Genomic DNA, 26,546 nt, shown 5'->3' on the forward strand with positions numbered 1-26,546 from the left:
CTTTCTTAGACCCACAATTTCACATTCTAGTTTTCCATTGTGTTTTTCTTTTTTAGCAAGTTGGTGTGTCAAGGTATCTATAATCATATTCTTTTCTTCTAAATAGATTTTGAGTTTAGAGATTTCTCCATGAAGGTCATCTTCTTCTAAAGCATCCCAAAAATTATCATTGTCATAAGCCATTAGAAGTCTATATTCATTACTATTTTCATCTTCATCACTATTTGATAAACTGTCACTATCTTCATGAGTATAGTAACTCCTTTTATTTACAACTTGTTTTCTATTCCATCTGGCATATTCCTTGCCTTTTTCATATTTATCTTTATGGGGACATTTGGCATCATAATGATCGACTCTACCATAGGCAAAGCATTTGAAGGGTAGTTTACCTCTAAATCTTCTGGAACCCCGTTGAAGCTTCTTGAAAAAGTTTACTTCATCTTCTTCTTCTGAAATATGTCCTGATTCATTGAGTTCTTCCTTTCCTTTTGTTGAAGCTTTAAATGCGGCTTCTCTCATATCTGATGGACCTCCTTTTCTCATCTCAAAGGTAGTTAATATTCCGTGAAGCTATGTCATAGTGATAGTATGTAGATCTTATTTTTCTTCTATGGCAGACACTTTTGATTCAAATCTAGTAGACAAGGATCTTAAAACTTTCTCAACTAAGGTAACTTCCTTTATATCTTCACCCTAATTCTTCATACAATTGATAACCTCATCTATACGTAAGAAGTATCTAGCTATAGTTTCATCATTGTGCATCTTAAGAGTTTCATACTGAATTCTAAGAGTTTGAAGTTTAGCATATTTTACCTGAGAGTCTCCTTCGTAGCTTAGAATGATTTTGTCCCATATTTCTTTGGGTGATTTGAGCTGCATAACTTTGACAAACTCTGATTGTGACAGACTTCCCAATAATGTATTGACAACCCTGGCATTGGTTTCATATTGCTTTTTATCTGTCGTATCTATAGGAATTGCTGATGGAAATGTATATCCTCCTTCGACAATTTCCCAGACATCCATTCCAAGTGATTATAGATAGGCTGGTTCTTATTTTCCAATAAACAAAGTTTCTCCCATCAAAGATTGGTGGTTTGATGGATCCCACACTTTCTTGATTACTAATGATTATGGATCCCCCTTCAAGCGATCAAGATTCTTCTGAAGGACTGGCTCTGATACCAATTGTTGGAAATAATACTGAGAGGGGGGAGGGGTGAATCAATATTATTACATCAACAATCCCAAACAGATTTGTATATGCTACTTCAGCTAAGTGAACTAGTGTGTATACATGATTGTACTTAAAGCAACCAGCGTATATGCAGAGAAATTTTGATTTACCCAATTTATCATGCATTGAACTTTAACCACTATATCAGAGATTTATTAGATAGTGCAGTAAAAACAGAATAAAGCATCACACATAAGCAATAAACATGAACACTAAGATATAAGGTGGAAACCCAATGTGGATAAAAACCACCTGTTGCTGCCATCTTTGTCTTCTTTTAATAATAAGAAAATATGTTTACAATCTTGTATTGGTGCGGACTTATACCAGTGTGCAGGGTTCTACCTGCAGAAGGTTACAACCTTCTCTCATTCTCCAGCTTCTACTAGAAGGGAGCTACAACCCCCTAACTCTTGTACTAGTCGATATGTTTACTAGTACATAGGCAGCAACCTACAGAAGGCTATGACCTTCTTTCTTCCTCCAAGGACCACGTTTCATAAATTTTCAGTCTAGATCAATTAGCAACATCATAACTGCAATTCAATCATCAAATACATCTGCATCAACCAATCACTAAAACTCAGTCATCACCTTTTGAATCAACCACAACTGAATCAATCAATCACTTTGACAACCCATCATCAAATCACAATCAATCTTATCATTAAGAATACTGTCACCAAAATACAGTAATGAGAACCCAGAATTCTGCAACAGCAAACAGAAACAACTGAAACATTCTTTATAAGGTATATGCTACTTCCATGTATCGAACCTACATGTATACGCACTTTTATCAAATCCAACTAGCGTACACATCTGCAATTATTAATTTCATAATTGTGGGGCTATTCTGGACTTTAGTTATACCTAGATCATAATATTTACATAATAACACATGCGTCAGTATTCAGATCTAGACTATACATGATTAAACTGCATAATGATAATTCATTTCAAGCCTTAAGATCATGATCCATCATTAGATCTTATCCTTCATCAACCACTAAGGTTCATCCTTGGTTTAGATCAAGAACAACACCATAAGCCAATAACCTGCATACTAGCTCTCACACTTCATCAGATATTCGATACTTACACCTCTGACCTAATGATCTTCTACTCCTTATATAGTTTTAGGCCTTTCTCAATACCATGGACCAAAACCACTTAGGACCAATACCTTGGACCAAATACCTAGGGTCAATACCTCGGACCAAATACCATGGATTAAAATACCATGGACCAAATACCTCAGACCAAAAACTTAGTTTTCCAATATATACGTGCTTTTCCTTTTGTGAAAGTGCATGTGTACGTATACGCTACTTGTGTTCAGTGAACATGTGTGTATACACAACTTGGTCAAGGTGAACCTACGTATACCTCTCTTTCTTCATTCTTTATAGCCTGATATGTAATTATTTGTTGTTAACCTGCTTTACTGTAATCTTTCATCTAAGTGACTTGCCATCAAGGACAACACATGTATCATAATGCCAACACATGCATGAGTTTGAGGAAACTCTATCATGGAAAAATCCACTTGTAACTTTGTTGTAACATATTGGTATCAAGATTTTTAATGTGATGGTATGTCCTCAAACTTGGATGGAAGATCTGGCTTATATCAAAATCTTGCCTCCATATAATCGAGGTAGTTAGTTTTGGAACTAGATTAAGCTTTATTCCATAACAAGAAAAAATTCATATTTACCTTAACATGTCTAGCTACATACAATTGCATATTTTTCCTTATAATCTCAAAGTTATCATTCGTAATAACTTGATTCAAGTTGTTTAAATAAAATTGGATTTCTTGCTTAATAACATTTTTACCCTTTATCTCTGCAAATGCTCCAACAGAAGGAATCTTGTGCACTTTGACTAAGGATTCTAAACTATGATATAGTCTTGCATAGGCAGTTATAATGTTGGCCACATATCTACCAAGCTACTTGTTACTTTGTAAAAGCATTTTGACCTCGGCTTTTTCCAACCCCTCTTCCTCTATTGTTTTTCTGGCCAAATCTAATGGTGCATTCATGTACTTAGTGCCTCATTCCTAGATTGCGTTGATAATTTCATGAATCACCTTCAGAAATTTCACATTCTCATGAAATCTCTTTTGCATGTCATGCAAGGGCACCACCGCCTTATGCAAAGTGATCATATCTTTATACATTTGCCTCATGGTGTCTCCCAATGATTGGGTTTCATCATATACTGCTCATAGCTCTTTCAAGTGAGAACTAGTGGAAGACAATCTTTGGTTCTCATCTTGGATATGATAAATCTGTTTTTATCCAGATCCTTTTCCAATTGCTTATTCTCCTCCATCAAGAAATTTGTATTCAATTTTGTATATGATGCAATGTCCAAATTTGTTTTTGCAACTATCTTTATATTTCTCCTCGTGTCGATCACAATCATCCTCTCTATGTGAATGGAAGTAGGATGAACTAGGAAAATATTGTTTCCTTTCCCATATGATTTTTCTCTTTAGTTGATCAAAATGTTAGGTTGGAAATATACATGACCATATCTTCATCTAGAGGAGATATTCCATTTTTGTTGAATGGGATGTGGCCACCTATAAGAGGAGGTGAAGGTTGACCGCTGACTTGTTCTACAATGGGCACAATGTCGACCTCTTGCTTTTCCTCCTCCTTCTCAACCTCCATGACTTGGGCTTGTATCTGCTACTCAATCTCTCATGCAAACTCTTCATCCTACTTTTGCCTGCCTTCTTCATCTTCCAACTATTTCTTTTGTTCCTATTCAAGTTGTTTTTGTCTTTCTTCTTCTTCTTCCTTCTTTATTTCTTCTTCCTATGCCTTCATATCTTCTCTTTCTTTCCTTTCTTTCTCTTCCTTCTGCATTTGTAGCTCCTCTTCTTTTGTTCTTCCTCCTTCCTCTTCTCTTCTTTGTGTTACTTTATTTTACATTCTTATGATTGTTTTCTCCTCTTCTTCATTACAATAGTCTCTCTCAGGATAATAGGATCTACTTTGAACTTGTATATCTGATCCATTTGTGTATTATGCACTACCATCCTCTTATATTTGATACTAACTAGGGTGGGAACTTTCTGCTACTTTGCTTCCTGGGTAACACTCTACTCGGGTGTTGTATTGGAAGGGCCTACCTCTTCACCTGGTGCGTGTGGTCAGGAAGAATTATAGAAATTATTTATTTTCTCTTCCTCTGATCTAGAATAATACTAAGGAAAAATGCAACTTAGTACAGTGTCTTTTGCACACTCATCTGGGATCATATATTTGGAAGCTCATCTTGCCAAAATTAGTGCTTTCGAGTTGTTCTACTTCTACTTCTGCGACCTTTAAGCTCTTGAGCACATATGATCCCACCTATAGATGGAAGGAGGTCCAAGGTGTCTTGATATTCTTTCACAACAACTGAGAAATACCTATGTTAAGGTGATAGGTAACCTCCTCCATGACCACCTTATATGTCACATATCTCGGCAAAAGATGCGGATGTCTCTGTGAACCGAATACTCTAAGGTAAGTGCCATCAAGTGAGGAAAACTAATCTCCTACTTCTTCCAATGTCTTCATTACCTCATGGGACATGCAAGAAGCTTCTTCCTTAAAGATCATATGATACAAAACCTTGAAGAAATGCCCAATAATTTTGTCATATATTCCCCTGTAATTGTACTCTAAAAACAATTTGAAATACACATGGATGGGGAGGTATTTGGGGGTCTAATTCCATTTTAGACCAGGGAATTAATGGTGAGCACATATTCCATCAAGTAAATAGGAATACATGAAAAATGTGATTTCTTGCCTTTAGATGGATTTTTTTCCTTATTCAAGTTTATTTGTAGTTGCTAAGACACTAGATACAACCAATTGAAAATATTCCCTTCCGTGACAATCAGATATAGCATATAGATCCATCCTTCTAGGAAGGATTCAATATTCTTGCATCCATAGACTCGACAACACAAGGTCATCAAGTATTGATACATTGTTTTGTGAGATTTGGTTTTATAAGTATTTCTTAGCTTTTGACGAAATTTGGTTGGTTCTTTCCACTATGACTTGATCACTTATTTAGTATTCAGATAACTCCAAGATACATAGAATTGAGAATCTAAGTGTTGCTCAGGCTTGGGAAAGTTGTAAATCAAGTGAATATCATGTGGTTGGTAGGAGGAAAGTTGTTTCCCACTAATATTACTTAATTCCATACTCTTGGTGTCTAGACCATGCAAAATCCACTTGATAACGTTTGCACATGGGAGAACTGGATATATGTAGGCCACCTTATGGAACCTTGATCATTATATGTTCATATAGACTTCCCTATCCTCTAACTCTTCATTAAAATCTGTGGCATTGAATGCATCTTTTATGGCGATCCATGTGATAGCAAAATCCTTCTTAATATAACAATGTGTGTCTAACAGGATACAGACTCGTGTCATGGTACTATTAATGACATCTTCGGTACTTTTCTATGTGACCTCCTTGGATAGTTATTTATTTGGAGGCATGGTGCTACCCGATGATGAAAGAGTGATGTGTTCAAGATCTGTAGTACCTATTGCAAGAGATGCACTCATGGAGATATCAAGTTAGTTCAAAGAGATCTAGTCAATGAAATTTCAAGTAGAAAAACAATCACTACGGGAAAGGATTGTACAATGTTGGGCATCAATGAGGTAGAATGATAACTATAAATGAAAAATGCACATTTTTGGAGGAATATTATGCACTTATGGGTTCCAAGGGAGTTGATTGTGCACTGGATCTATGCAATGCACAGTTTCTGCTGGGGAAGGAGGACTAGATTGTGCAGTACATAGTTTCAGCTAGAAGACAGGGCTCACTACTTCCTACGATTGTGCAGTGCACAATTGAGGAAGGTTAGTGACTACGCATTGCACAATTTCAGCTAGCAAGGGAGGGCCTCTGTTGATAAATATTGTGCAATGCGCAATTGGAGAGGTCAGCAAGGCTCAAAGATTGCTCAGTTTCTTCCAGAAGAGGGGCAGACTCTAGAACTGTGACTTAAGAGGGGAAGGGTGTGGATAATCCTAAGAATCAATTATATCAGCCACTAACATCAAGTAAATAATATAGTTAAAGAAGAGGAACATGCATGCATAAATACACCTAGCAACAATAACTACTAGTAGGTGAAAAGACAAGAAACGCAATGTGACACATGTAAATAAACTCGAAAGACTAAAATGACAATTGTAGAAGTTAATAATAACATAAACACCACTTGTTACAATAATAATTAGGCAAAACAAAACTTTTAAACACAAAAAAATGGAAAAAGAAACAAAAAATGACACTTGAGAAACTTCCCTGGAAAAGCAGCAAAAATGGGAGCCAAATCTCCTTGAATTTGTGAGGATGGCTAGATCTCTAATGGTAAGTGTCTGAATGATCTCGATGAGCCTTTATTATATATATTATCACTCACCGATATTAGGGTTAGATCTCCTTCCATGAATGCCTAAAATCAAGGAGAGACTGACAGTTGTCTTTAGGTCAAACTTGGAAACTTGAGCCACGCTACTGGATGGACATGCGCAACTCCTATTTTCTAGGATTGCACAGTTGACTAATCTCAGGGACTATTTAGTTCACTGGTTGAAGAGACTGTGTAGTTCCTAGTGACAAGGTATTGTGCAGTTATGTTGCACAGTGAGTTGTGCAGTTTCATCTCACAGTGATGAGTGTGTAGTTTTCCTTCATAACAACATGCCTCGATGATTGTGTAGTTCAGTTTCATAGGGAGTTGCGTAGTTCTCTATGATAGAGGATTACACAGTTTCTCAAGAAAAGACATGCAACCAATGCTAGATCAGGGTATGACTTAGCTTTTGTTTGAGAAGTGTTTGCTTGTCTTTGTAAGTTTTCAATTGTTGTCGACAAGACCTAATTATAGTTAAGACATCATGAGCCTAACATGAAAGAATAAGTCATTGCAAAACTCAATAAACAATAAGAACACTTGATGCCAATTAAAATGACAGTTCTTATGATCAAAGGTAGGCTCTAGAACCAAAGTGTAGAAAAAAATTTGGAGGGGGTTTGTAGTAGCTACAACACATGGTGACACACTAGTAGAACTCCGGCTTCTCTGTATGGGTATAACCTTACACACCAAGTCTATATTTTTATGAAGTATGTTCATCTCATCGATCACTAAAGTTTCCTTACTTAGCTCAATCAAAGATATAGTTTCTTCTATTCCTTTCACTGGCCAAACACTTTCGAGAGAAATTCAAATATCATTTTTTCACTCAGGGGTTAGGAGTATATAAAAATGCAAATGAAATATGTTAGAGTTTTAGCATCTTCTTTGATGTTTCTCCGCTACCAGTTTGCTTGTTCAGTACCTTGGTGGAGTCACTACATGAACATAAACATTGCTTCACTTACAGCAAGTTTGTTCCATACCCCGACAAATTTTCTTGCTTCGCCTCTTTGTGCAGGAAGAATTTCTCTTCTTTCGCCCGTTATTTATTTTATAACATTATTCTCATTGGCATTTTATCAAAATTTATGTCACCACAAGAAGAAGAGGGATCCTGAGTTATTGAAAGCAAGAGATATTTTTCCTTTAAAGACTGGTATATATACCTCTAAAATAAAGTTTGCTCACTTAGGTTTTCTCCTTTCCCTTCTTTACTCGGTCGAGTTGACCAGATAAATCCAACCAAATATAAAATTTGAATCAAGAAAGAAGACCTTATTAGATATATGAGCATCGTATATTTGCTAAGGTTTTCTTTGAGAAAGAAATGTATTTTATGTCTAAGCATCATGGACTAAAAGATACAAGTCCCATGCAAGGAAGGGGATAGACAGTTAACAAAGTGTTAATAGTTGCACAATGTCCTCTTGAACTTTGTCATGCTCGTGTAGAACCAAAACACACAACTCTCATAAAAGGATTATTATGAACAAACATGAAAGAAAAACATGAAAAGAAAATACAACAAAAGAAGAAGGAATCATAACAAATAAGCGAAAGACTATACTAAATATACTCCTAAACTAAGCAAGGAGAGGTGAGGCTTATGTGAAATGAAATTTCCAATGCAACCATCAAAGCATCTCATGACCTATATAGGCAAAGGATGGAGTGATAAGAAAGTTCATCCAAAAAATACGCAAAAAAAAAAAGACGAACCAATATAACATGCTCCAAGACTCGAAGGCATGAAAATTAGCAAAAAAATATGAAAAGAAAGATTGTGCTAAACAATTTGTTGATGTGCTTTGATGGTCACACACACTTCAACAACTTCTTATGGAAGTACATTAATTCAAACTCTCAATATTGGTAAATAACAAGAAATAATGAAGCTTTTTAATAGAAAATGGACTTTCCAAGTAAGACTCTTCTAACCATTCAGAAATCGGATCATGATAACAAGGTGAATAATCTTAAAACTGACAAAGAGATTCATTTTCAACATGCTCATTTAATTCATGAATATTTTCCCGTGATGAAATATCTATCTAATCATGTTCAAAACACTCACCAAGATTGTGAGATCTTGACATAACAATCAGCAAAGGTTGAAGTGCCTCGACTTCTTGGTGAGTTTCCAAACTATCAAATATATAATCATCGAATAACGGTGGCTTGGAAAGATCTAAAAATGAATATACAAAATCATCAGTGGATGTATCAAGGAACACATCAAGAAAGCCACTAACCGGATCAAATTTGACATTCAAATATAGTGACTCTTCATGATCGGATGAATCAAAAGAAGGATTTGCTTGAATGCAAGGAGTTGAAAACTCTACATCTTCAATCACTAAAGGTGAGGAATAAGACATATCATGAGAAGTGGATTCACTCCTTTCTTATTTCAATTGAAAACCAACATCCCACCATTCTTGACTGTAATAAAAACTAGTAATACTAAGATCATAATCACTAAGAGAAGGGATTGATGTAACGGATTCGTTAAACATGTCAAGAAAGTAATTCAATGATGAAGAAGGAGAGGAAATATCATGTAATAAATCATCTACTATAATGTATTCATGTTCACAATGTGAAGCCCCACATAATCATCATAAAAGATATCATGAATCTCTTGTTCTTCAACTACATCATTTTGAACTTAATCCTCATAAGACTCAAGAGAGGCTAATAAAACAGGCTTATTAGGTGAATCAAGATAAATAGGATCAAAAGGAGTAGTTTATATATAGCAGGAGATATATCTTGAAGAAACAATATCATTAATCAAATCAGATTCAAGATTTAAGCATGGATCCAAATTTTGATCATGAGGTGAAAATGAACACAGGGTTGGTTTTAAAATATGATTTTTAAGTTTTCCAACCTCAACATTGGTACATGGAGTTGCTTCATTTGATAAACACATGAAAGAAGAAGAAGAAGAGTCACAAAACAAATCAGATTCTTCCTTTGAAACTTTAAGTGCTCCATGAACAATAAAAGCGAGGAGACTTGCAAGCACCATGCAAGGACTCAGATGTAAGAGGATTCAAATAAATCTATACAAGATATCAAAACTTCTCTTTCATAAAATACAATCTATGCCTTCCTTAGAAAATTCATAGCAAAAGTGAAGAAAGTTATCAAGAAAAGCATCCAAAGATTCATCAGATTTCATTTTGAGGTGAATAATTTTCTTATATACATTTTGATAGTCATACTTGTCAAAGGCTTGGTGGAGCTCCATGACAAGTTATTTGAAAGAGTGAATAGAATTAGTTGGCAATGTATGACACCATTGTTTAATGCAACCTTAAAGAGTGAGAATGAACAACCAACAAGCAACATCCTCACAATTAAACTCAAAAGAATCACAAAATTCAAGAAAGTGGATGGTGTGCGCAAGAATGGTTGTTTCACCCTCACCATTAAACTTCAGACTTGATAAGTTATGGATTATCCGCATGGAAAATTTCATATTTATAACTCTAGAAAAAAGTATGAGGGTCATGACTTGGGAGAAAGTCATTCAAGATGAAAATCGAAACTAGACTTCATGAGCTTAGCTTGTCATTTTCCCTTCTTCTAGCGCCCATTATTGACGATGCTATAATTTGGTAAACCAGGGAATCTCCCCTATATGAAGTCCCAATTAGACATCACACCATTTGAAATAGGAGCCCCAACCAGAAAAATGATCCTTTTCCATAAGTCTGATCTCAAAGATGTTTCATGGCTACAATAAACACATAAGAACATATACACATATATTTAGTAACAACAAGTAATCTAACTTTGTGTAATATCAGTTGTAATGCATAAGAGGTTCTTTAACGCAAAGGAAAAAGAGTGAGCCTCTAAAATAAAATTAATAGTACTATCCTATAAGAGACACATGAACATATAAAGAATCATTAGTTAGCTTGCAAAATATTTCACAAAAAAACAACAATCATGACAGCAACTACAACACACATCCAACAAGAAACATACTAAGTTAACGAAATAGTTCATTGACATAGCATGAATGAAATAACATATATCATAAACATTTAAATCATATTCTTACAATATCCATGATACATGCATGAAGGTGTGTTGGCTCTAAGAGATTCTAATCATTAAGTGAAAGCTCCAAATATACAATACAATGATATGACACTAGCCCCAATAGTGGAGCATGAAGTTTCTACATGCTCCTCCAACAAATGATGCTCACTCCTATGTTAGAGTAAAGGATCCAAGGCTACCAATATTAAGTTCCAAGCCATTTTTTTGAGTTATGAGGGCTTATTTATAGCAAATGGGATGACCTTTCATCTCCCTTTGTAACCTTTTAGTTTCCCTCATGACCTTGGACTTATTTTGTCCTTATTCTAACTAATGACTCTTCATATTCCACATTTGACTCTTGGACTTCCACTTACATTTACACTTTTATTATTTTCTAAATACAATAAGACAAAAATCTCCACATAAGACAAAATGGGCTAGAGCCTAATAAGACAAAATTGTATACATCATGCTTGAGTTTGAGGAAACTCTAGCTCAAAAACTTCCACTTGTAACTATGTTGTTACATATTGGTACCAAGATTTATATTGTGTTGTTATGTCCTCAAACTTGGATGGAAGATTTAGATTATATCAGACTCTTTCATCCATGTAATATGGGTAGATAATTTTGGAACCAAATTGAGCTTCATTCCATAATAAGAACAACTTCATATTTACCTTAGCAAGTCCAGCTACATACAACTACATATTCTTCCTTGTTTTCTCCAAGTCATCTTTGGTAATAACCTGCTTCAAGTTTTTCAAGTATTCTTGGATATCCTTCTTGATAACATTTTTGTCATTTGTCTTTGCAAATTCTCCAACATATTCAATCGTGTCTGCTCTGACCAAGGAGTCAAGATTGTGATACAGCTTTGCATAGGCAGTTATAATTTTGGCCACATATATAAAATCATTCTAACCTCAGTTTTTTCCAACTCTTCTTCCTATCTTGTTTTTCTAGCCAAATTTGATGTTGCATTCCTATACTTAGTGCCCCATTCTTGGATCGCATTGATAGTTGCATCAATCACCTTTATAACTTTCACATTCTCCTACAATCTAGTTTGCATGTCATGCAAGGGAACCACGACCTTATGCGAAGTGATCATCTCTTTATACAGTTTCTTCATGGTGTCTCCCAATGATTGAATTTAATCATATATCTCTACTCATAGCTCCTTCAAGTGAGAATCAATGGAAGACAGTATTTGGTTCTAATATGGGAGATGATCAATCTTTGGTTTTGCAGTAGTTAGATCATTTTCCAATTGCTTATTCTCCTCCATCAAGAAATTTGTATTCACTTTTATAGTTGATGCAAAGGCCAAATTTGTTGCTACAACTGTCTTTAGGTTTCTCCTAGTGTCAGTCACAATCACCCTCTTTGTGTGAATGGAAGCAGTTTGAACCAGGTCATTAGAAAAATACTTCTTCGTTTCTTGTATGATTATTCTCTTTAGTTGATCAAAGGTTAGGTTGGAAATATCCATGACCATATCTTCATTTGGAGGAGATATTCCCATTTCACTGAATGGGATGTGGCCACCTATAATAGGATTTGAAGGTTGATCGCTGACTTGTTCTACAATGGGAACAATGTCGGCCTCTTGATTTTCCTCCTCCCACTCAATATCTATGTCTTGGGCCTATATCTACTCCTCAATCTCCCGTGCGAACTCTTCTTCATGCTTTTTCCTACCTTCTTTATCTGCCATTCTTTTTTCCTCTTCAAATTGTTTTTGTCTTTTTCTTCTTCTTCCTTCTTTCTTTCTTCTTCCTATGTATGCATATCTTCTCTTTCTTTCGTTTATTTATCTTCCTTTGACATTCATTCCTCCTCTTTATCTTTTTCTTCATCATGCCTCTTCTCTTATTCATGCTCCTTTCTTTTTAGTTCTTATTATAGTTTTCTACTCTTCTCCACTATAATAGCGACTATCAGGACAATAAGATATGATTTTAATTTGCAGCTTTGCTCCAGTTATGTATTATGCACTACCTTCCTCTTATATTTGATACTAACTAGAGTGGGCACTTCCTGCTACTTTCCTTCCTGAGAACACTCTTCTCAAGTACTATACTAGAAGGGTTTGCCTCTTCGCCTGGTGTGTGCAGTCAGGAATCATTATATAAATTATTTATTTTCTCTTCCTCTAATCTAGAATAATATTGATATGCCCATGCAAAATTCAACTTAGCACAATGTATTTTTCACACCCCTCTAGGATCATACATGTGGAATCTCATCTTTCCAAACTTAAGGCTTTTGAGTCGTTCTACTTCTGCTTTTGTAGCCTTTAAGCTCTTGAGCAAATAAGATCTCACCTATAGAGGGAAGGAAGTCGAAGGTGACTTCTTCTTCTTTTGCAACAACTAAGAAAGACATGTCCTAAGGTGATAGGAAATCTCCTGCATGACCACCTTATCTGTCACATATCTCAGCAAAATTTGTGGAGGTCTATATGAATCGAATACTCTAAGGTATGTTCCATCAGGTGAGGTAAATGAATCTTCTACTTCTACCATTGCCTTCATTGCCTTGTGGGACATGCAAGGAGCTTCTTCCTCAAAGATCATCTGATACAAAACCTTGAAGAAATGCTCAGGAAGTTTCTCATACATTCCCCTGTAATTGTACTCTGACAACAATTTGCAATACCCATGTATAGGGAGGTCTCTGGGGGACCAATTCCATTTTATACTAGGGAATTCATGGCGAACACATATTCCATCAAGTAAATAGGCAAACATGAAAAATTGTGGTTTCTTTCCTTTAGGTGGACTTTTCACCTTCTTCAAGTTGATTTGTAGTTGTTGAGGCACTAGATGCAACCAATTAAAACTTCCCTTCTGTGATAATCATATATAACATATAGATCCATCCTTCCAAGAAGGATTCAATATTCCTGTGTACATAGACTCAGTAGTGCATGGCCATCAACTACTGATATATTGTTTTCGAGAGACTTGTTTTTGTAAATATTGCTTGGCTTCTAGAAAAATTTGGTTGGTTATTTACACCATGACTTAATCACTTCTTTAGTATTCATATAACTCCAAGATGCATAGAATTGAGAATATAAGTGTTTCTCAGGCTTGGGAAAGTTTTAAATCAAGTGAATTTCATGTGGTTGATAGGAGGCAAGTTGTTTCCCACTGATGTTGTTTAATTTCATGCTCTTGGTGTCTAGACCCTACAATATCCACTTGATAACATCTACACATGGGAGAATTAGATATTTCAGGCCACCTTATGGAAACCCTATCGATGTATGTTCATATGTACTTCCCTATCCTCTAACTCTTCATTGAATTATGTGGCAGTAAATGCATCTTTGATGGTGATCCATGTGACAACAAAATCACTCTCAATATAGCAATGGTTGTATGATAGGATAGGGACTCCTATCATTCAACTTTCAATGGCCTCTTTGACACTGCTCTCTATGAGCACCTTTGATGATGATTTCTTAGGAGTCATGGTGCTACCTGATGATGAAAGAGTGACGTGTTTAGGATCTACAGTACATGTTGCAAGAGATGCACTCATGGCGATATTAAGTTAGTTCAAAGTGATTAGCTAGAAAATCAAATTTCAAGCAGAAAAACACCCACTTATGGAAAGTATTACATAATTTAGGCATCAAGGAGCCATACTGAGCACTGGAAATGTGCATTGTGCAATTGTGGAGGAAGAGTGCATATTTTTGGGTTGAAAGGGATCCGACTATGCACTGGATCTGCGTAATGTGCAGTTTCTTCTTGGAATGGAGGCATGGATTTCATAGTGCACAGTTTCAACTGACAGACAGGGGCCATTTTTGCATGGGATTACAGAGTGCATAGTTGAGGAATGCCATTGACTATGCACTATGCAGTTTCAGCTAGCAAGGGAGGGCCTCTGCCGAAAAAGATTGCACAATGCACAGTTGGAGAGGCCAACAAGGCTCAAAGATTGCGCAATTTCTTCTAACATAGGGGAAAACTCTAGATTTGTTACTGAAGAGAGGCAAGGGTGTGGATCAGCCTGATAATTAATCAGATCAACCACTAACATCAAGAAAATAATATAGTGAAAGGAGAGGAACATGCATGCATAAATACACCCAGTAACAATAACTACTGATAGGAAAAAAAAATAATAAACATGATGTGAAACATGTAAATAAACTCTAAAGACTAAAATAAATCTTGTAGAATTTAATAATAACATAATCACTACTTTTTACAAGAAGAATCAGGCAAAATAACATTTGCAAACACAAAAGCAACAAAAAAAGTAGCAAAAAGTGACACTTGAGAAACTTACCCAGAAAAGCAACACGAATGGGATCCAAATCTCCTTGAACTCATGAGGATGGCTAGGACTCTAATGGCGAGTGTGAGAATGAGATCTATGAGCCTTTCTTATATATATTAGCGCTCATGAGATTAGGGTTAGGGTTTTTTCCATGCATGCCTAAAATCAAGGAGGGACTGACACTTGTCTTTAGGTCAAACTTGGAAAATTGTGCCACATTGTTGGATGGACATGTGAAACTCCTATTTTCTAGGAGTGTGCAGTTGAATAATCTCGGGGACTACATAATTCACTAGCTTAAGAGACTACACAGTTCCCAGTGACAAGGGACTGTGCTGTTTTTTTGCACAGTGAGTTGTGTAGTTTCATCTCATAGTGATGATTGCACAATTTTCCTTCATAGCAGTTGCATGCCTCCATGATTACATAGTTCAATTTCATAGGGAGTTGTGTAATTCTCTGTGACAAAGGATTGTGTAGTTTTTCAAGACAAGGCATGCAACCGATGCTAGATCAGGACGAGACTTAGCTTGTGTTTGTGAAGTGTTTGCTTATCTTTGTAAGTTGTGCAAATGTTGTCGACAAGACCTAATTATAGTTAATACATAACGAGACTACCATGAAAGAATAAGTCATTGTGACACTTAATAAACAAGAAGAACACTTGACGCCAATTAAAACGACAGTTCTTATGATCAAAGGTAGGCTCCAAAATCAAATTGTAGGCAAAATTTTGGAGGGGGGTTGTAGCAACTACAACAAGTTGATTATAGTTAACTAATGTAAACCATGTATATTATTGTTGGTTGATTATTGTTAACTAATTTAATTGATTACGATATTCTATAATATTTTGAAATGATGTTATGATTTAAATTGATCATTTCGTCTTCAAAACACATTATTCAATTTAATATTTTTAGATTATATCAATGAGGGGTTGAATCCAAGATTTTGTTGCAATGGAACAATAAGATGTCATGGTTAGTCTAATATAGTTAAAAATAATGGTTGATTATTGTTAATAATTGTAGAACATGTAGACATGGTTTGATCATTTTTTATTATAGTTGATTATACTTATTTTTAATTGATTATTTTCTTATATAATTTAAAATGATGATATAATATAAAATAAAATAAATTATCTTCAAAGAACATAGTTTATTCTATTTATTTCATTTAATGTTTTTAGATTATGAAAATGAATACAAAATACACATATGGTATATTTATCATTGTGATATTTTGTAAATTAATTAAATTAGATATAATGCACGTAGTTGGGATTTTGTATGAATTCAAAATTGTTTAGTGAACATACTTTTTATATTTGCAACCTAATAATATACCCACAACAATATCCCAAGCAATGATAGATTCTAACTCATTGTTTTTATCTTAAGTTAATTACATAATGAAAATATATAATATGCATTAGAATTTTAAGTAACTTTTTATTTATTATAAAAAGTGTCAAAGAAAAATCCAGACAGTTGTAGATGGTTAACGTTGTCTATTTATCATCGTCTTCTTATTTACAATTTGGTATATAAAGTGTCCATGGTAGGATTTATAAAATTGATGTGGACCCACGATTGCCCGGTAGCCTATAAAAAATTTACCCACCAAACTAATGATGCTCTATGAAAAATTTAGTTCATGCTTCTAAACATTTACTACTAATGATATTATTTCTGGGGCAATCTATGATGTTAGGCCATTCTAATTTTAATTTATTTATGCTTTTGCTAAAAAAAATTGTACACAAAGTATACATAATAGGATTTGAAATTGCAACTCAAATTAAAATGTTTCATAAAATTAAAGTTAAACATTATATTATAGCTCTAAATTTGAATGAGTGATCCCTCTCAAATTTAATTTAAAATCATAGATTTCATTAATAACGTTATTAATAATTCTATTGATAATACATTTTTTAAATCAAACAATAATAACAACATGGTCTGAAAATCATAATATACATTTATGATATACATATCAAATATATAAATCAATAAACATGAGAAACATTAACTGAATTTAACTTTAACTTATTTTAATTTTTAATTAAGTTGTTCTCCTTTCCCTTGGTCCTATCCTGTTAGCCATTTCCAAGTCAAGATTAGCCGTTAGTTGGTCAATTTAGTCATTTCCTGGTCAAATATAGTCGTTGGAGGTCCTGCTCTAACTATTTAACTTGCATCCTAGATCTGATTCTTCAACTTGTCCTGACAATGAACCACACTGGTTGGTTCGAAACGCATCGACAAATGTAAGATCATGTGATTTACGCCAAAGAATTTTCTCATAAACTTGATATGGATCACAGAAACCTCAACTCATCAATAAACATGTTATATATACATCTGAAGTCAAATATATAATGATATGCAGCAACACCAAAGCTAGATGCATCAATCCTTTTGTTACTGGTAATACAAGAAGGTCTATTAATGTCCATGTCAAACAAAAATGGAATCAAAGTAGGAAATTCCTATCCAACAATAGGTATATCACTTAATCTTACCATGTCATGTACAAAATCATGAATAAAATCTCTTGGCATAGGTGTAACAAATGTAGAGGAGGGGGAGGTAGTGGGTGGAAGGTTGAATCTAGTGTAGTTGTTGACACATCTGAAGGAGGAGGTGGTGGTGGTGGTGGTGGATCAGTGGATGGTCCATATGGTGATGCTTATGTAGGAGGAGTAGGAGAAAGTGTGAAATGTCTCTCCATAAACAGGTATATCACTTTATCTAACCATACCATGTACAAAAACATGAATAAAGTATTATGGCAGAGATGTAGTAGAAGAGGAGGAGGGGGAGTAGTGGGTGGATTAGTCAAATCTAATGTGGTTAGTGACACATCTAGAGGAGGAGGAGGTGGTGGTGGTGGTGGTGGTGGATCAGTGGATGGTCAATATGGTGATGCATATGTAGGAGGAGGAGGAGAAAGATGAGTACTATAGTTTTTTTGGAGAAAATGTCTTCCAAATCCACTCATATGTAATATGTTGATATAGACCAAGTAGCAATTGATTATACACTAGAAAAATAAAACAACATCCAAAGTAATGAAATCTAACATAAGATATTCAAACTACAATGGAAATACAATACATGAAAAGAAAAGAGTTTGGGAAACAAGAAATATATTTATTAATGTAGAAGCGGTACAATATGTCCCATAGATACTAAGAGAGATTTTTGGAGGAAATGGACCCTTCAATTTCCTAAATGAGGTTCCTCTTTTCCCTCTCTTGCAAGTGTAATCTCTCCTTAAGAAGCTTCTTGGACACTCTTGAAATATGAGTTCCAATATCTAAAGAAATGTCATTTGGGAGGCAATTTAGGTAGCACAAAATTGCAATGACCTCTATCTTCTAAATGGTCCCCAATGTAGTGGTTGTTATAGGCCAAGGTCTGTGGCTTATCCCAATTTGGAACATTGAATAGATTTTATCTTTGAGTGAGCATCTCAAATTGGTGGGAGATAAGAGGAGTCCTTTGGGGTCTCCACTACTCCTTATTAATGTTGTAGAGGCTCTAGACTAAAGTTACTGACCTCATATTTTCACCTAGAATGGATCCTTTAGGGTGACCTTCCCCATGGATCTCTTAAATGCCACTTCCTATGATCCATGTAGTTCTTAAAGAAACATTTGTGTGGATCCATAAAAACTTGAAAGAGTGGATTTATGCATATTAATTAAATGTTCTTAGTGATAAGCAATCATCTACTTATGAATGCCTAATTATTGATATTTGTGAACCTCTTTATTTTGATGATCTTGATATATTTCACCCCTAATTAGAAAATGTTCATGCACTTTTTTGGTGATAATAGTTTTCCCCTTATGTGTGAGGTTATGAGTGTATGTATAGCTAAAATACGTCACATTTTTTTGCTTGACTATGAGCCATGTTTCTTATGGGGAGAGATACCCTAGTTTGAGAGAGAGGAAGATTCCTAAAGAATAAACTATGGAATTATTTTCCAAGAAAGAAATGTCGATAGTATACATATGAGGCATGCATGTCCCATTTTCATGATCATGACTATTAAATGATGGTTACACTAGTATAAAAGAAAGATCTTGTCAAAAATGTTGAGAACATAATTATTGATGCTATAATAGATCACTGTTTTTCCCTCAGGGGAAGCTTGATAGAACAAAGTAATAATGATGTGCATGACCCCATGTACCAGGTGTGACCAGTGATGATGATAATGTCAATGGAGTGTTGTCATCCTGGTACATGGGTCTTTGACTAGAATGGGAAACTGTAATTGTTATAAAGTATGACCCATCTCGATTTGAAACGGTGTTGAAGTCGAACATCAAGGAGGACAATGAACGCAATGGGAAATAATGACTCACACGGGATCATTCTAGGTTCACATTAAAATATGGTAATGCAAGGCAAGGTGTACCTTCCTTTGTAGAAAATGAGAGGCGATGTCGACAAAAAGGGAGACACAATTGTCTGGAGGAAGAGGTTCTCTGAAAAATCCACTTGAAGAAAATTCAGATATTGAACCATGACAAGGTGTATATTTCATGGTAGATGAGGTCAATAGAAAAAAAAATGGAGACTGCATAATTCCCATGGTTGGAGCAAAATGGTGGTGGAAAAAGTAAAAACAAACCGATGTATGCATGCCCTCGAAGTCAGAACAACATTTAAGGGAGTGACAATTGATTTCTTTGTCTGAAAAGAGTGGATCAATTGCAATACAATGTGCTGGCTAAGGGTGGAAAAGGGTCACAATACAAACCTAGTATTGAGTAGATTATATGAAATTGTAAGTGTTCTAAACAAGGGTGACTCGAGGTTGCTGCTAGGTAGTATGTGAAGAATAGGGTGAGTGGGGATTTTCTTGTTCCAAAAAAAATTGTAAACTTTCCAAAATAATATAGTGGTGGTCTGGAATGTACAAAGATGCAGAAAATTTCCCTAGCATGCATGAGGGTGAAAGGGAGTAATTATAGATGGGGGAGTGTCCCATTGGCTAGTCTCGTTGTGGGGGCAATGAATGTACAATGATCATGCAAATGGTCTCCTTCTTGTGGGGGTGTGAGAGGCTAAGTGTGAAATGTGGCAGTGCATTGATGATGATTAATCTAGTAGGTTCCCATGAATATAAATAGGAAGAATAGCAATAAACAAGGATGAGGCATGAGCTAATGACTCAAAATATGTGAATAGATTGTTCCCAAGCGATGTAATACAATATGGATTCTAGTAATGTGAAGGGTTCTACTATCTAGTGCATTCCACGGGGGTGAAAACACTACGGACCAAACATAAAAGTTGTATTGTGTGCTGGTGGAGGATGTCGATAAACGTGGTTGGAATGTAGGGTGGCCTATGATGAAATCAATGGGAGTGAATGGTACGATGAAAATGTATCAGAGAGAGGATCTACCATGTCATTCAAAGAAAGTGATGCCTCAAGGGCAAGTTTTCTGCCTTATGTGTGGGACATCAACACGAGAAAAAATGGATCATGCAACCATGATCCAAAATTATTCAAATTTATGAAGGAACAAAATTAAATATAAACTAAAACTAAAAAATAGAGATACAATGAAAACAAAACTTCAATTCATTAATAATAAAGTATTGAAAATCGTTTACATGCAAAATGGAAATAAACTAGCTCAGGCAATGTTAGCTTATCTCTGAGAAGAGATGTGATGGATACATGCCTTCTAAATTGTGTTATAGTGAGGCTTGAAGGCCTATTTATTATTTATAAATAATTGAAAACCATAAACATCCAAAAACCTAAATTTAGGAGATGAAGCGCCAAAAGTTTGTGGGCCCCATTGGGGTAAATTGGTACATCTACTTCATGGGGTCATAGATTTCACATACAATTTCCATTTGACACACACGATACCTTGTTAGAAAGATCTACCCAAGGACTACAATTTTATACTACAAAACCCTATAGAAAGCTACAATTTCTCTTGTTTTCCAAAAAAAAACATCGTTTAGGACCTCAAAACGACTCTGAAATTTCAGGACCCGAAAAACTGCCAAAAAAAGTAAATTGTGCTACAATTAATGAAACTGAAAGAAACAATGGTGGGGTTCCAAGTGAAATAGGCGAGTGGCCACCAATATCCACCTAGATCAATCCTCCCCCCTTAGGAAGCAATGGTCCCCATTGTGTTGAGTGCCTCCATGAGATGGGGAACTTTTGTTGAACTTGGTACCTAGTGAACCACTTTCTTTCATTTAGGAGTTGGCCAACTTTGACAACCCGATACAGTTGGATATTTTGATGGTGATTGTTCTTGATCTGTGATTCCATGATCTGATCACTTGTGGCTTATTCCATGCATTTTTGGTTTAGGTCTGTTGGTGTTAGTTGTTCTGTAATGTCTAATGTGTCAAGTAATGCTAGAAAGTATGGTTGTAGGAGATCCACATTGAACATTGGGTGCAGGCCAAGGAATGCAAGAATGTTGAGCTCAAAATAATTGTCTCCCACAACCTTGATGATGGTGTAAGTCCCATATCAGAGTGGCCCGAGCTTCTGATGGGCCCCGGTAAGGCATTCTTTCTCCAAATGAAACCAAATTTTGTCACCCACCTAAAACTTGTGTGTCACCCAATGTTGATCATGTCATTGCTTGTACTTGGAATTGGACTTATCCAAGATGTCATGTACCTGCTTGCAGATGTGTTGGATGTGTTCAATAAATCTAGTTGCTTTATCATCCTCAGACTATACATGTGTGGATTTTTTCTATCTAGTTACATGAGGCATGGCAACATCAATCCCACATAATGGCTAAAAACCCAGATCCACTTGAAAAGGATTGTGGTCAGACAAGCTATGGAGAGCTTTGTTTTAACTGCGTTGCACATATGGAAGGCTCTCATCCCAGGTTCATGGATGCTTAGAGTTATACATGCGTAGTATGTGAACTATCATCCTATTGACGACCTTTGTCTGAAAATCAGTCTGGGGATGGAGTGCAGCCGACTTGGCGAGATTAGTGTCCAATAATGTCCCCAGGCTCAACCAGAATGTTCTCAAGAACCTATTATTCCAATCCGATATAATGGTCTACGGGGTTCCAAAATGTTCACATACTCGTTCAAAGAAGAGTTTGGCAGTGTCCTTTGCTGTGATACTCTTCTTGGAAGCTGCCAATAAGGCCATCTTAGAAAAAATTCAATGACCACAAATATACAGTCATTACCATGCTTGGTAGAAGGGATGCCTAATAGATAGTCCATGGAGATGGATTCCCAGGGCTAGTTGGGAGTAGGAAGAGGAGTGTACATGCCTTGCTTCTTGATGGTTGGTTTATTGATGGCACATGTAGTGCAGGATCTAATATATTTTCCAATGTCTTGTTGGAGATTTGACCAATAAAAATAATCATGTTGTATGACCACAGTTTTCTCCGCACCAAAGTGTCCTACAACCTGACTATGGCATGTCTCCCAAATCAACTGAGCATGCTCACTTGAAGGAACAGAAAGGTGGCCCAAGTAGTATAATAATGCATCCTAGAGGTGGAAATCTGGAACCTTATTTCCATCCACTAGCATCTGGTATGTGGTGAAAAATTTTGGATCATTTTTGTACAATTATAGCCATCCAGAGGTCTCGTGGCCACAACAGTTGAGAACAATAGCCAGTGTTGCAATTGGGGGCTGATAGAGACAATCTACAACATGATTGGTGTTGTGCTTCTTATATTTAATGTTCAAGTGGAATTTTTTCAGATATGTAGACCACTTCTAATGTCAATCATTCTGAAACTTCCCTTATGTTTGGATAAACTAAAGAGGTCGGTGATCTATGTGGACTACTATCTCCTTCCCCATAATTTAATGTTTCCATGGTCAACATTCCTACACAATGGAATACATCTCTTTATGATAGGTGGGGTGTTTCCAAATTATATCTCAAAGTGTCTCATTGTGATAGGCCATTGGATGCCCCTGCTGGGTGAGAAATACATTAATAGCATAGTTAGAGGTGCATGTCTCAATTTTAAATGGTTATTGTAGGTCTGACGATGTGAGTATAGGTGCAGAGAAGAGAAGGTGCTTCAGCTCAATGAATTAACTATGTTGGGAATCATACTAGAAGAAATTTGCTTTTTCTCTGCCCTTGGTAACCTAACTCAGAGGCTAAGTGATATGAGAGAGTCCCAACACAAAACTTTGATAAAAGTTGGCAAGGAACAAAAATTTGTGAAGCTCTGTTAGAGTGGGCGGGGCTGGCCAATCCTGAATAACTTGGATCTTAGCCAGATCCACATGCATGCATTTATTATAAATGATGTATACTAGATATTGGACCTGACTCATGCCAAATGTGCATTTCTCCAAGTTGGCACATAGTTTGTGTTGTTGCAGGTCTTGAAGGGCATGTTAAATGCATTGTACGCGTTCTTCCTAACTCTTGTTGAAGATGAGGATTTCATCTAGATATATAACCATGAACAAGTTGTTGAAGGGTCGCAATATGTCATCCATCAGCCTCATAAATTTGCAGGGGCATTCGTCAACCCGAAAAGCATGACCAACCACTCGAAAAGGCCCTCCTTAGATTTGAAGGCAATCTTTCATATATATGTGGGTTCTATTTGCACCTGTTGATAGCCATACCTCAAATTGATCTTTCTAAAATAATCGGCTCCCTTGAGGTAGTCAAGAAGTTCATCAATCTATGGGATTGGATACATGTTCCTAACACTGATTTTGTTTAGTGCATGATAATCAATGCAGAGTCACCAGGTTCCATCTTTCTTTTGTACAAGTACAAAAGGGCTTCCAAAAGGTGTAGAACTTGGTCGTATGTGCCCTTTTTGCATAAACACGTGGATCTTCCACTTTATTTCTTTATTTTCCATAATGGAAAAGTGGTATATCGGCCCAATTGGTAGAGGTTCTCCGATAGTTGGATCAATCGAATGCTTGACTTGACAATGCAAAGGTACCCTTGTGGGCAAGGAGAATATGTCCCTATATTCTTCCACAACCTTATCCACTTGCTTCTATTGCATGGGGAAACCTTTCCTTAGGGCCATGGATGTGGCCACTATCTTCCCCTTTCTTTGAGTGTGAATCAAAAAGAAAACAAATTTCCCAGTATGGGAGATGATCTTGCTACATTGCTTAGAAGAGATCAAAGAGATGGCAGTAGGTGGGGCTACCTCTGGCATCATGTATAACTTATTTACCAAAGTAATAATAATGGTGTGATTCCTGGACTCATACACAACATGATGCTTCCACAAGTATGTTTGGCCTAATAACACATCACAAACTTCAAGAGGAGAAACATCACACGGTACCTCATCTGTGAAGGGCTTGATGTTATAGGGAAGGCAACACTTCTAGCTGATGCGAAGATTTAGTCCTTGGCGAAGCCACCTGATGATGTATGGTTACAAGTGTGTTTTGGTTGGTAGGCCTAACCACTTCATAGCCTTTACTGAAATGAGGTTTTTTTGGCTCCCACTGTCAACAATGAATTACAAGGGAGAACCCTTCACCCACATCTGTGAGTAGAAGAGACACTCCCCCTCCTCTGGATCTTTGGGCTCAATATTTTGGACCTTGGTGGTGGCAATGGTGGAACTGGGTTCTGTGCCAATAATATTCTTCCCCTTTTCATTCCCCTTGCTTGGTTTTAGCTCAGAATCAGAGCATGCATCAGACTCTGGAGCTTTCAGCTTGACCACTAATGGCTACTTGGTGAGACACTCATTTGTGTTGCCAGTGGGGCTCTTATGGAACTCACACCACTTTCTCGTGTCCTTATTCATCTTTGTGGCACCATTATTTGCTTATGACTTCGATGGGATGTCCTGGGTCACTAATCCTTGGCTATGTCCTTTATTTTATGGTTTAGGGGTGCTCTTTCCCTGCTTTTGATTCACAGATCTAAAGTCACGTTATTTTGTTTAAATTTTTGTTCAATATTGGTAGCATATACGTATGTTTCACCACACGAGGAGATGTCTAGGAAATACATTTCTTCCTAAATTTATTTGTGCAAACGGCTATGATACTTGAGCACCAGATGTCGCCAAGAGTCTTTGATAACAAACTTTGTGCGTAGAGTATAAAAAATATTTGTGAACTCATGCACATTTTGGTCCCTTTGTTGTTGTAGTGTGGTCCACTATATGCATTTGTCCTCATAGCTACACAAGGGATAATACTTATCCTTGACAACATCTCGAAAAGAGTTCCAAGAGAGGGTGGTTGTAAATAGAGAGGGTTCCTTGACTTTTTCTCATAGTAAGTTTCCCCCCAGTCCTTGACATGGGGGCCAACCTTAAGGAGTGAAAAATTAATTTTCTCCCTATCGAAGAAACTATGGACCGAAAAATAGCCTTCCAAAATATTCAACCATTTATTTACAACAACTGCATCTACTTTGCCTTTGAATATAGGGATATCAAATTTCACTTGTACCTTGAGGGGGTGGCACCTCCAAAGTGAAATGCTAGATTAAGATGTGTCGTCGGTGGGCATCCACCGAAGGATCTAGGAAAAGTTTTCCATCATCTCATTCATTTGTTTCTCCAGGGATTCTTTGAGCAACAGTTTGATAGGATCTACTTCTCCCTCATATGTCAGTGTCAACAAGGACAATATTGCAAAGGCTCAACCAGTTCAAGTCCCAAATCCTTATACCCCAACCTTGTTGGGGACATGTACATAAAAATAGAGAAAGAGAAAACCACTCTGATACCATTGATCTATATTTATGAATGAATGAAATTAAATATAGATATAAAGAAAGCACAAAGATACAGTGAAAATAGAACTTCAATTCATTAATAACAAAGTAGTTAAAATTGTTTACATGTAGAATGGAAATAAACTAACTCAGGCGATATTAGCTTATCTCTGAGAAGAGATGTGGTGGCTACATGCCTTGTGAACTATGTTAAAATTAGGCTCAAAGGCCTAATTATTATTGAGAAACAATGGAAAACCATAAACATCCAAAAATATAACCCTAAGAGATGAAGTGCCAAAAGTTTTTGGGTCTCGTTGGGGTAAATTGGTACATCAACTTCTCAAGGTCGTAACTTTGGCATACGATCCTTGTTTGATGCGTATGATAACTCATTAGAATGATGTATCCGAGGATCACGACTTTCGACTACAAATCCTTGCCGCAAACTATAATATTTCTTGTTTTATAAAAAAATGTCATTTAGGGCCTCAAAATATCTTCAGAAGTCTTCAGAAGTCTAGGACCCAAAAAAATACCAAAAATAGTAAATTTTGCTACAATTAAGGAAAATGAAAGAAACAATGGTGGGGTTCCAATCGGAATAGGCAGTTGGCCACCAATATCCACCTGGACCACAAAGACCCCAAGATAAAGTACCATAGATATGCAATAATCCAAGCCAACATTGTAACACAATAACACTAAAGTACATCACACTTGA

Source organism: Pinus tabuliformis, chromosome 3_2 (assembly GCF_031772625.1).
Source record: "Pinus tabuliformis cultivar Carrire ecotype Pingquan chromosome 3_2, CPIR1, whole genome shotgun sequence".
NCBI lineage: Eukaryota > Viridiplantae > Streptophyta > Pinopsida > Pinales > Pinaceae > Pinus > Pinus tabuliformis.